The sequence below is a fragment of the Crocuta crocuta genome, unplaced genomic scaffold (assembly GCF_008692635.1).
Source record: "Crocuta crocuta isolate KB4526 unplaced genomic scaffold, BGI_CrCroc_1.0 scaffold1089, whole genome shotgun sequence".
NCBI lineage: Eukaryota > Metazoa > Chordata > Mammalia > Carnivora > Hyaenidae > Crocuta > Crocuta crocuta.
This window is the reverse complement of record NW_027527919.1, coordinates 45,271-54,631: the sequence shown is the minus strand read 5'-3', so window position 1 is coordinate 54,631 and position 9,361 is coordinate 45,271. Positions and strand designations below refer to the sequence as shown.

The 9,361-nt window shown below is 46.5% G+C and overlaps 1 protein-coding gene and 1 pseudogene across 1 annotated transcript in view; one reads left to right on the top strand and one right to left on the bottom strand.

Annotated features, from left to right (window-relative positions):
- Positions 1-4,898: 4,898 nt before the first annotated feature.
- Positions 4,899-7,052, bottom strand: LOC144245730 (zinc finger CCHC domain-containing protein 18-like; annotated as a pseudogene).
- Positions 7,053-7,792: 740 nt separating this feature from the next.
- SLC25A53 (solute carrier family 25 member 53) overlaps positions 7,793-9,361 on the top strand; it is a 4,950-nt gene continuing 3,381 nt past the window's right edge. Inside the window, exon 1 of the mRNA XM_077781102.1 lies at positions 7,793-7,831. The gene's annotated coding sequence lies outside the window, so the exon portion shown is untranslated. The remainder of the gene's footprint in view (positions 7,832-9,361) is intronic.

Genomic DNA, 9,361 nt, shown 5'->3' with positions numbered 1-9,361 from the left:
TTAAGTATATTATTTCAGAATAAGTACAAATACACACTTGCATAAAATCTACATTTATGTATCAAATTGATATGGATTCGTATTTAGTGTTATGGGAGAAAACAAACTGATCTTTTCTTCCAATTGGGTAATGAAGTTCCCCTAGCACCACTAATTATACAATTAATCCCTCCCCCACTGATTTCTGCTACCATCTCCTCTTGCATATGCTAAATCCACAACTTTTTGCACCTAAGGCCTAGAGGGAAAGACCACCACCACCAAGCTTGAATGGAGTATGATAATGTAACTGAAGACAGGGGAGGGGGTGGTTGCCAGGCAACAGGAGGTCTAGAAGCAATCCAAGGGGAAAGAAAAAGAAAGGTAGAAAAGCCTCCAAAATGTTCCTTAGAAGATTCCATCCTTGTGTGTGACACACAAACCACTTGGTCTTATGACTTTTGACCAACCACTTCATACGTGTAGACCTCAGTCTTCTCATGCATCATGTGTAGATAGTTGTAGCACCTACTTCATAGGGTGCTGTGTATGAGAACTAAGGAGTAAGGAGCACTGGCTTTGGAGTTAGTCAGCCAGGCATCTCATCTCTGACTCCACCACTAATTAGCTGCATGACCCTCGGTAGTTTCCTAATTTTCCAGCCTCTTTCTTTATCTGAAATAGGTGGCAATTAATAGTAATTGAATTAATGTCAATAGAAATTAGAAATGGAAAGTAATAGCAGTGGCTATCTAATGGGGTTACTGTAAGATTAAATAGCTACTACATTTAACAGGCTTGACACGAGGGTGCCTGGCACCTAGTAAGCTTTCAATAAATCACAGTTGTGTTAGTTCTAATTTTTATTGCCATTATGAAAGGATCAAGAAGAGAAAGAAGATTTAGCAAAAGAGACTGAGAGGTATGCACTGAAAAGATCTGGGGGGAACTGTGAGATAGGGGTATCATAGAAAGCAAAGGAAAATAATATCTAGAAGAAGAGGGATAATGCACAAGAAGATTATGCAAAGGCTACTTTCTCCTAACAAAATACTCATTTCATCTCTTAGAAATTCATGAGAGAGAGAAAATTAATCTCAAATGAAGGCTATCAGATACAAAATTCTCAAAAATCCTTCTTTTGGTTAACTCCCTTAGTTCAGTCTGAATTCCCAGGTTCCTCAGGGAAGATGCAGATGTCCTGAATACTGGAAAAGCAAATGCTACACAAAGTTAAATAAAGTATGAGGTTTGTGTCATTTTGGTGAAATAAAAACTCAGACAATTTTAAGTTTACAGGACAAAGAAGAAGATGGGGGAAGGAAGAAATGGGGATGAATCATAGAAGTTTTCCAAAGCAGTGGTCTGCTGAGCTCCAAAGCTAACACCGGTGAAAAGGAGGGCAGTGTGGTAGGTGTCACATTTATTTTTCTTCTTACCCTACATGGTCCTAGAAAGAAATTATGACAGCATAAACTGTTTCTCTGGGCAAACTATTCAACAAGCATTTATAGAGTAAAATTGAGAAACGGTGAGCAGAAAAAGAAAGGATACTTTAAGATAAATAGGTGGGCAGATCCCTTCCAAGGATAGATTTAGAGAAGGGTAGGGAGGAATAAAAGGCTATAAACCAAGAGTCAGGGAATGTTGGTGGGCCCCTATGGCTTTGGAGGCCTGAGTGGAACTCAGGGGATGGGGTCTGTTTTGGTTCTAGAGAGATGGAGGTGGCTACCAGAGGCCCAGAATTGCCACAGAGGGATGCAAGAAGTNATAATGAAGAATTAGATATTTAAGCTAAGGTGTTTCTAAATTATTGCTCCCCTTTAATTCCTGAAAGTGATTGGCAAAACTGGCGGAAGGAATTGGGAATGGAAAAGCATAATTCTGTAATCAAATATTGGCCCNGTTTTATTTTATTTTATTTTATTTCATTTCATTTCATTTCATTTCACTTCATTTCAGAGAGAGAGGGCAAAAGTGAGCAAGGGGCAGAGAGGAAGAGAGAATCATTCCCATGAGGGACAGAGAGAGAGAGGGATAGAGAACCAGGGCTCATGCTCACCAGAAGCAGGGCTTGTGTTCACCCGATGAGCAGCTCAAACCCATGAGCTGTGAAATCATGACATGAGCCAAAGTCAGATGCCCAACCGACTGAGCCACCCAGGCACCCCAATCCATCAGCTCACTTTATAACTGAGATGGATGAGACTCCAAGATGTCAATGGATTTCTAAAGGTCATACAGGAAGTTGATAATAGAACTAGCACTTAGAATGCTAGTCTGCGAAATCCTAGCCCAGTTTTTCCCCTATGTCAGCCTGCCTTATGCAGTCAGTCAACACATGTTTATAGGTAACTCAGGAAAAAGTGGGGAAGAAGTAGAACATCATTGCACTTTGAAATAGAAGAGAGCACAAACATTTCCCTCACCAGGTGCCCTTATTTAGATGCAGGTAAGACTTGGGGCAGAAGTTTGTTAGTAGTAGATCTAGGTGATACTGGGAGTACCTGTGGCTTTGGAGGCCTGAATGGAGCTACCTGTGGCCTGGAGTTGGGGGAGGCATCTCTTGGTTCTAGAGAGATGGAGGTGGCTACCAGAGGCCCAGAATTGCCACAGAGGGATGCAAGAAGTGGGCCTGATGAGCCTTTGCTCCTGGCCAGTTCTCAGCTAAAGGGTCTGAGGCAGAAGGGCCCTCCCAGTCTCCTCCTGGCCATGAGGTTAAAGAGGTGAAGCTGAAGGCAAACATGGGGTGCTAGGGGTGGGGAGGGGCGCTGACAGAGCACAGGAGGCTGAACCTTCACGCCCCTCCACACAGACAAAGTGTGTATGGCTAGGGGAGAGCAGCAAGTGGGTTGAAAGGTCAGATTAGGGGGTCAGGGATGAAGCAGGAGCAAGAAGCCAGGGAGGAGTTGATGGGGATGATTCTGGAAAGAGAAGCACTTCATGGCAGGTTCTGTGTGTGGCAGCCCAGGGAAGGCTTCAGTGGGCTTCTTGCAGTGCCTGGCTTCTACCCCTCCCTGGAGGCCTGAGCCTGCACCCCTTTGTCCCTGTTGAGGGGGCCATTAACCCCTGACATCAATTAGAGCCCCAATACTCCTCTCCCCTCAAGACCACACAGTCCAGGGTTCTGTGTGAAACCTCCAGAGTCTGCCATTCCTACCAGTCTAGATGTGAGTCCCTTGCCCAGTCAATGTGCCCTCCCTTGCTCTCCCTGTTTTCTCCTCTCTCCTCCCTCTACAGCTCTATGCTTCCTCTCCTCCATACACTACCTTTCACTGTGCCACACTCTGTCCCCTCAGCCATATTTCCTTCCTGAAAAACCCCCTCAAGTCTGTATTCATTACACTCTACCCCCTGCCTTAAATTAAAACATCCCCCATCAACCGATTGTCTTGCTCACAAGGATAGGAACTGATATAACTACAAAGAACAGGGGGACCCTTACGGAAAGAGGGTCCCCTTTTCTTATCACCCTCCTATCTGAGACCATGAGATGGGGCAGGAAAAGGTGTCCAGGAAGGTCTTTCCATGATGTCTCTTTCCTATCTATGTCTTCAGTTCTAAAAAGGTATATGGAGGGGTGCCTGGGTGGCTTGGTCTGTTAAGCATCTGCGTCTCTTGGTACATGAGGATCAAGCCCCGTGTTGAGCTCTGAGCTGACAGCATTGAGCCTGCTTGGGGTTCTATCTCTGCCCCTCCCCACTCAAAATAAACACTAAAAAATAAAGAGTATGTGGGCTTTCTAATTCCCATGTTTTTTCATATTCCCTGGAACCCAGATTCCTTTTCATCCTTCCTTCGGTATTCCCATTTGTTAGATCAGGACAAGGTTAGCTTAGAGTTCTTGGGCTGTTGGTGTCCTCTACGATGTAGCCAGAGGGAGGCTTGGGAGGTGCTGAGGCTCCTGGTACTAAATTCTCATGAATAGCTGCTTTCTCAGTACTGAGGGAGGAAGCAGAGGGTAGTGTCAGCCCAAAGGACAGTCTTATTGGTGCCGCCAGGTGTTGTCCAGAAGCAGCAATAGCAGCAGTCTAAGGAATCTACCCAGCGGAGGGAGAGCACTCCTTCCCAAAGTGAATAGAAATGGAATCCCTGAGATAACCCACATCCCATTTTTCCCCCACCCTTGTCTATCATCACATTTCTCAGGATGCATTAGAGAAGAAATCATTGGGATATTATTAACTAGTGGGTGCAGATTTGACCTTGACCTAGGAGACAGGCCAGTTGTGATAAGGGGCTTTTGGGGAGATATTCAGCCCATTTCAGCTTCCCTTTTCCTCATCTGTAAATGAGGATGGTAAAAAAAAAACAAAAACAAAAACAAAAACCCACAACTCCATTTCACAATATGACCGCATCCCTGTTAGATCTTCTATATTTGGTTCTTATTTATTTTTCTTCTATATTTTTAAAAGTAACATCACACACAGAGACATTGAATGTGATGCTTATATGTATTCATTGACATAGAACTCCACAACATATATTTGTTTGGTGAAAAATACACAGTATAGAACAGCACTTATATTTGATCACTTTTATCTATACATACCTGGGTATACAGTTACAGGGAAATATCTAGAAGGAAATTTATCAAAGGGCTGACAATGGTTATATAAGGGTGGAAAGTTTCAGGTAATTTTTATTTTTTGTATTTTCCTTCATTTTGTGAAGGTTTAAAAGAGTAACAATCATTTCATAAAAAGAGTAAAGTCACCAAGGAAATGGACACAGGCAGAGAATAAACCCTAGGCAGACAGAGGAGGAAGCAGGGACAGAGGTCAAGCCATCTTCTCCACTTTGGTGGTATCCAAGACCTCTTTCATCGAAAATAAAGCCACTTTATGGCTTAATAAATGCAGATAGAAGTCTACCCACCTCTCATTTTCCCCATCTGAATACAGTGAAGGGTTCACTTAGGGCTGGGTGTAGCACCTTACTGGAGGCCCAGCAAGGTCATTGTGTTTGCCAGAGACTTCTTTTGACCTCTCTGTATGTGTCAGATCCTGCAGAGTGATGACCAGATTCTCAAACATCTCACCCTTGTTGCTCTCACTGTCAGATTTCCTTTGAGTGACCCTCCTCACCATAATATGAACAGAATATTGTGTATTTTCACTTCCTGGCTCTATGCATATCCCCAGGACCATTAATCTTATACCCAGACCCCCAACTGGTGGAAAGGGATTGGGCCCCAGAACTGCTGGAAGAATCAATAACCACTATTTGGTCTAGAGGTCTGGCCCTGCCTCTGAGAGGAGGGGCATCCATGGATGTAAGTGGAGGGTCCTGAGACTCAACCAGGATCACATCTTCATCTGAGTCATCAAAGATATCTACCTCTATCACTCTGCAGTCAGCATTGCTGATTGCTATTGACTGAGGGCCCTGAAATGCCATGGGGCTTGCTGCCCTCTCCAAGATTAGCTCAGACCTTCTGGGTCGCTTCGGTTTCATAAAAACATTATTCCAATCCTCTTCCTCCCTTATCATCTTGATTAACTCCAAAAAATTAGGAAGATACTCCTGATCATTTGCATACATCCTAAGAAGATGTTTCAGCCTAAAGTGCAGATCCTTATTCAGCTCAGCTCCTAAAAGGAGTTGGTGCAGGTGAGTCTGTTTTGCATCTTTCTGAGCTATGATTCTTGCCTGAATAGCATTCTGGAGCTGCACTTCTAAACGGATCACATAAAGGAAGGCTCTCTTCCCTTGTGCCTGTTAAGTGTTAAAAAATTTACCATGGGCAGTGACACTACTTTCAGACTCCCCCAACACCAATTTCATTGCCCGCAAGAAATCAGCCACACTTAGATTGGGGTTGGCAGCCTGGAGTTAACGCATGACCTGCCTGGCAGGGCCCCTAAGGGTTTTCATCAAGCGCTTGAGCTTTTCCTCCTCAGCTATATTCCAATCGAGCAGGACCACATTGACTTGGATCAGCCAGTTTTCAAAGGTTTCTTCACCTTGGGTTGGCACCACTCTCCTGGAGAACAACTTCACATTTCTTTCTGCCATGTTGACCCTTAAAGGACCAAGACTCCTCCCCCGAGAGACCTCAAAATTGAATGGGCCCAAGGTGGCAAGGGTGTGTTTTGCCGCCAGCTATTACCCACACGTGCAATGATGCTACCCTTGATGGACAATGATCTTCTATCTGAATATAACAAGATACTCAGGCTTTTTACAAAAGCCTAATCTGTATTAGGAATCCCCAAAGCAATGTTCCCAGGTTCTGCCTTCTTTGCATCTCAATAGGACTGTAAAGAAAAGGGGGGGGATAATTTCACCAAGGTAGTAGATTGCAGGGAAGTGGTCTGCAATCTCTCTACTTTCATGAACACCCTGCAGTACATTTTATATTTGCCCACTGACCTAAAAATACCCTGCAGGAAACTGGCTATTCTGGAGATACTGGGTGTCCTTTTGCTAGCAGGGTACTTTTTGGAGCTGCATCCATCCCTCCCACCAGTCCTTCAGGAGGGAGGACAACTGTTGCTTTGAATTCTAGGTGAAATCGTGTGTGGAGCTGTTACTGGCCTCTCAAAATTGAGTCCTTACTCTCAGATCTCAACCACAGCCCCTTCTCAAAATACTCCCCTCTTATATCTTAGATTATAAAACATAAGCTGGGAAACAAGTGCACGCTTTTATTTCACTTCCAGCCTCTGAAACAGGTGCCCTCCTGAGAAAGCTCGCCATCGGGGTAGCTGGACCTCTGTCCACTGGGGTTTTCAGAGCGTCCTGAGGGCGTCAAGACTGCGTGGTCAGGGAGGGCCAGACCAAAAAGGGAGAGTCAAAAGCAGCCTCACCCCTCATTCCTCATCCCACTCCCTCTCGCCACCGCCCCCCCTCCCACTACCACTGAAGCCAGACGGGAAATTCCATCTTCCACCTTCAGACAGAAAATTCCCTAACCTACCTTCTGAATACAAGTCAAAGCAACCCTTCCTATTACGTTTCCCCTGGGAAATCTTTGGCCTACCAGCTCTGCAATCAGCTGCACAAAATTCAACTTCGGGTTTGGCTTTGATGGCCTGGCACGGAGAAAGGGAATATGAGTTGGACATGCACACTCACATATTCCTCCTCAGGAAGAGATGGGGAAATGCAAAAGGGGTCCAAAGCAGACAGCCTGTGATTCTCTCCCCCTTGTCCCTTACCACCCTTTGAAAATGCTTCCCACTTTCATTCAGGCAAATCCTACCCATTTGGCAGCATACAGCAAAACCCCACCTCCTCCCTTAGCGCAAAGGGGCCAAGGGAGTGCTCCTTCTAGGCCTCGCAGTTCTTGATTCCCCAAGTGGGGAGCCGCCCAGTACTGGTGAAGCTTCTCCTTCCTCTCTCCTCTCCAGGCAATCGCCCCCTCCCATTTTTTTTAACCTGTTCTCTGCTGGTGGGCAGCGGATGCTCCAGCTTGGACAGCTGTGGATGCCTCCTTCCAGTCTCCGCGGCCTTGCAGGGGAAAAGGATGACGCTTCCTTGGCTGCAGAGCGAACCGGAGCTGCCCTACCGAGCTGCTCCGCTGGGCAGCACAGCAAGGGGTAGCCAAGTCCAGGCAGCACGGTTCCCACAGCAGCTGCGGCCATCCCCGCCCACCGGTTGGGTCCTCCCAGCAGCCGCTGCTACAGTTAGCCCCCGCCAGTTGACACAAAAGAGCTTGAAGAGCCTGGCGGCGCGGCCAATCAGCAGGGCTCGGGGCGGCCTCCTCGCTCAGCCTCTGCCCCTGAGGCCATTGCTAGCGAAAAGAGGGAGTGGGCCGGCGGCGGCTGCGGCACTCCGGCGCCTAAGCCAGCGCTTTGTCAAGTGCAGCTCGGACGCGCGGACCCGGCCGATTTGCATTTTACCCGTGAGTTTGCTGCTTCCCCCTCGCTTTCTTTCTCCCTCTCCCCTTCCATCTCGATTCTTCTCCCTTTGCGCTTTGAGACCGGATGCCTTAAACACGAGGTGGGACAGAAATCAAGTGAACAATAAGAGTTCCTCACCTTTGTGTAGGAGGAAGGGGAGAAAGCATTTACTGAGCGCTTTCAGCGTGCGAATGCGCTTGCACTGACATCTCATTTATTCTTCTCAGCAGCCTTGTGAAGGAGGTAGTGGTGTGCCTGTTTAACAGAGAGAGAGAGAGAGATCTTCAGCACCCAGTATGGTTAGGAAGTGCAGAGCTAAGAGCTCATACCCAAGTCGACATGTCTGATTTCAAAGGCTGCCCCCTGTAAATACTCCTCTCTACTGTATGAAGGTTAGTGGAGAAAAGCCAAAGTGGAGATGGGAAGGCCCATTTGGAACTATATAGAATTAGTGAGCAAGGACTGTTATCTCCATTGTACAGATGAGGAAACAGAGAGGTCAGGCATACTGCCCAGCATCACACAGCAAATAAGTATCAGCATCCGATTTTGCATCCACATCTGTTGTTCTAATGCCAACTATTTGCTCAACTGAGCTGCCCAGAGAGTATTTTTACATCGGCGGTCTCAAACCACCAGGAGTCTTGGTGTAATAGTAGTGTTCAGTGAGAGGGAACAGGGAGGCAGTGGGGTGGGGGAGGGAGGGANACTCCTCTCCCCTCAAGACCACACAGTCCAGGGTTCTGTGTGAAACCTCCAGAGTCTGCCATTCCTACCAGTCTAGATGTGAGTCCCTTGCCCAGTCAATGTGCCCTCCCCTGCTCTCCCTGTTTTCTCCTCTCTCCTCCCTCTACAGCTCTATGCTTCCTCTCCTCCATACACTACCTTTCACTGTGCCACACTCTGTCCCCTCAGCCATATTTCCTTCCTGAAAAGCCCCCTCAGAGTCTCAGATCTACACTGAACATTCATTTCTTCTTGATCCTGACTTTCCTTCATGTGTCCTGGATCCCCAGTTACCTCTCATCTACCCTACCAGCTCCCAGCCCTTTCTGGGGTGGGATCAGTACTTTGGTGCCCTTGTACTGTCTTCCGTCTAATACAGTGATTCTGAACTAGTGGTGATTTTGTTTCCCAAACAATGCTATTGGCATTCAGCAAGCGGAGACCAGGATGCTGCTAAACATTCTATAATGCACACGACAGGCACCTACAACAAAGAATTGTCTGGCCAAAAATGTCACATGTGTCAAGGTTGAAAATCCCTGCTCTATTATATAGCTACAGGTCTGCAAGGATAGGCTTGGAAATTACCAGGTATGGAGACTTTTGGTTCTGACCTTCCAGGAACAGCTTACTTTCTCTGTTCCTCAGTTGGGAGTGGGGGACAGGGCATTGCTATTAAGCAGTTACAATTCTGTCAGGAATCTGCAGGCATAGAGGCGTGGGAGATTCCCCCCTCCCCAAATTTACTACCAGCTTTTAAAGAAAGTATTGGAATACAATTTCTGAATGCCTGTCTGCTTCTCAGA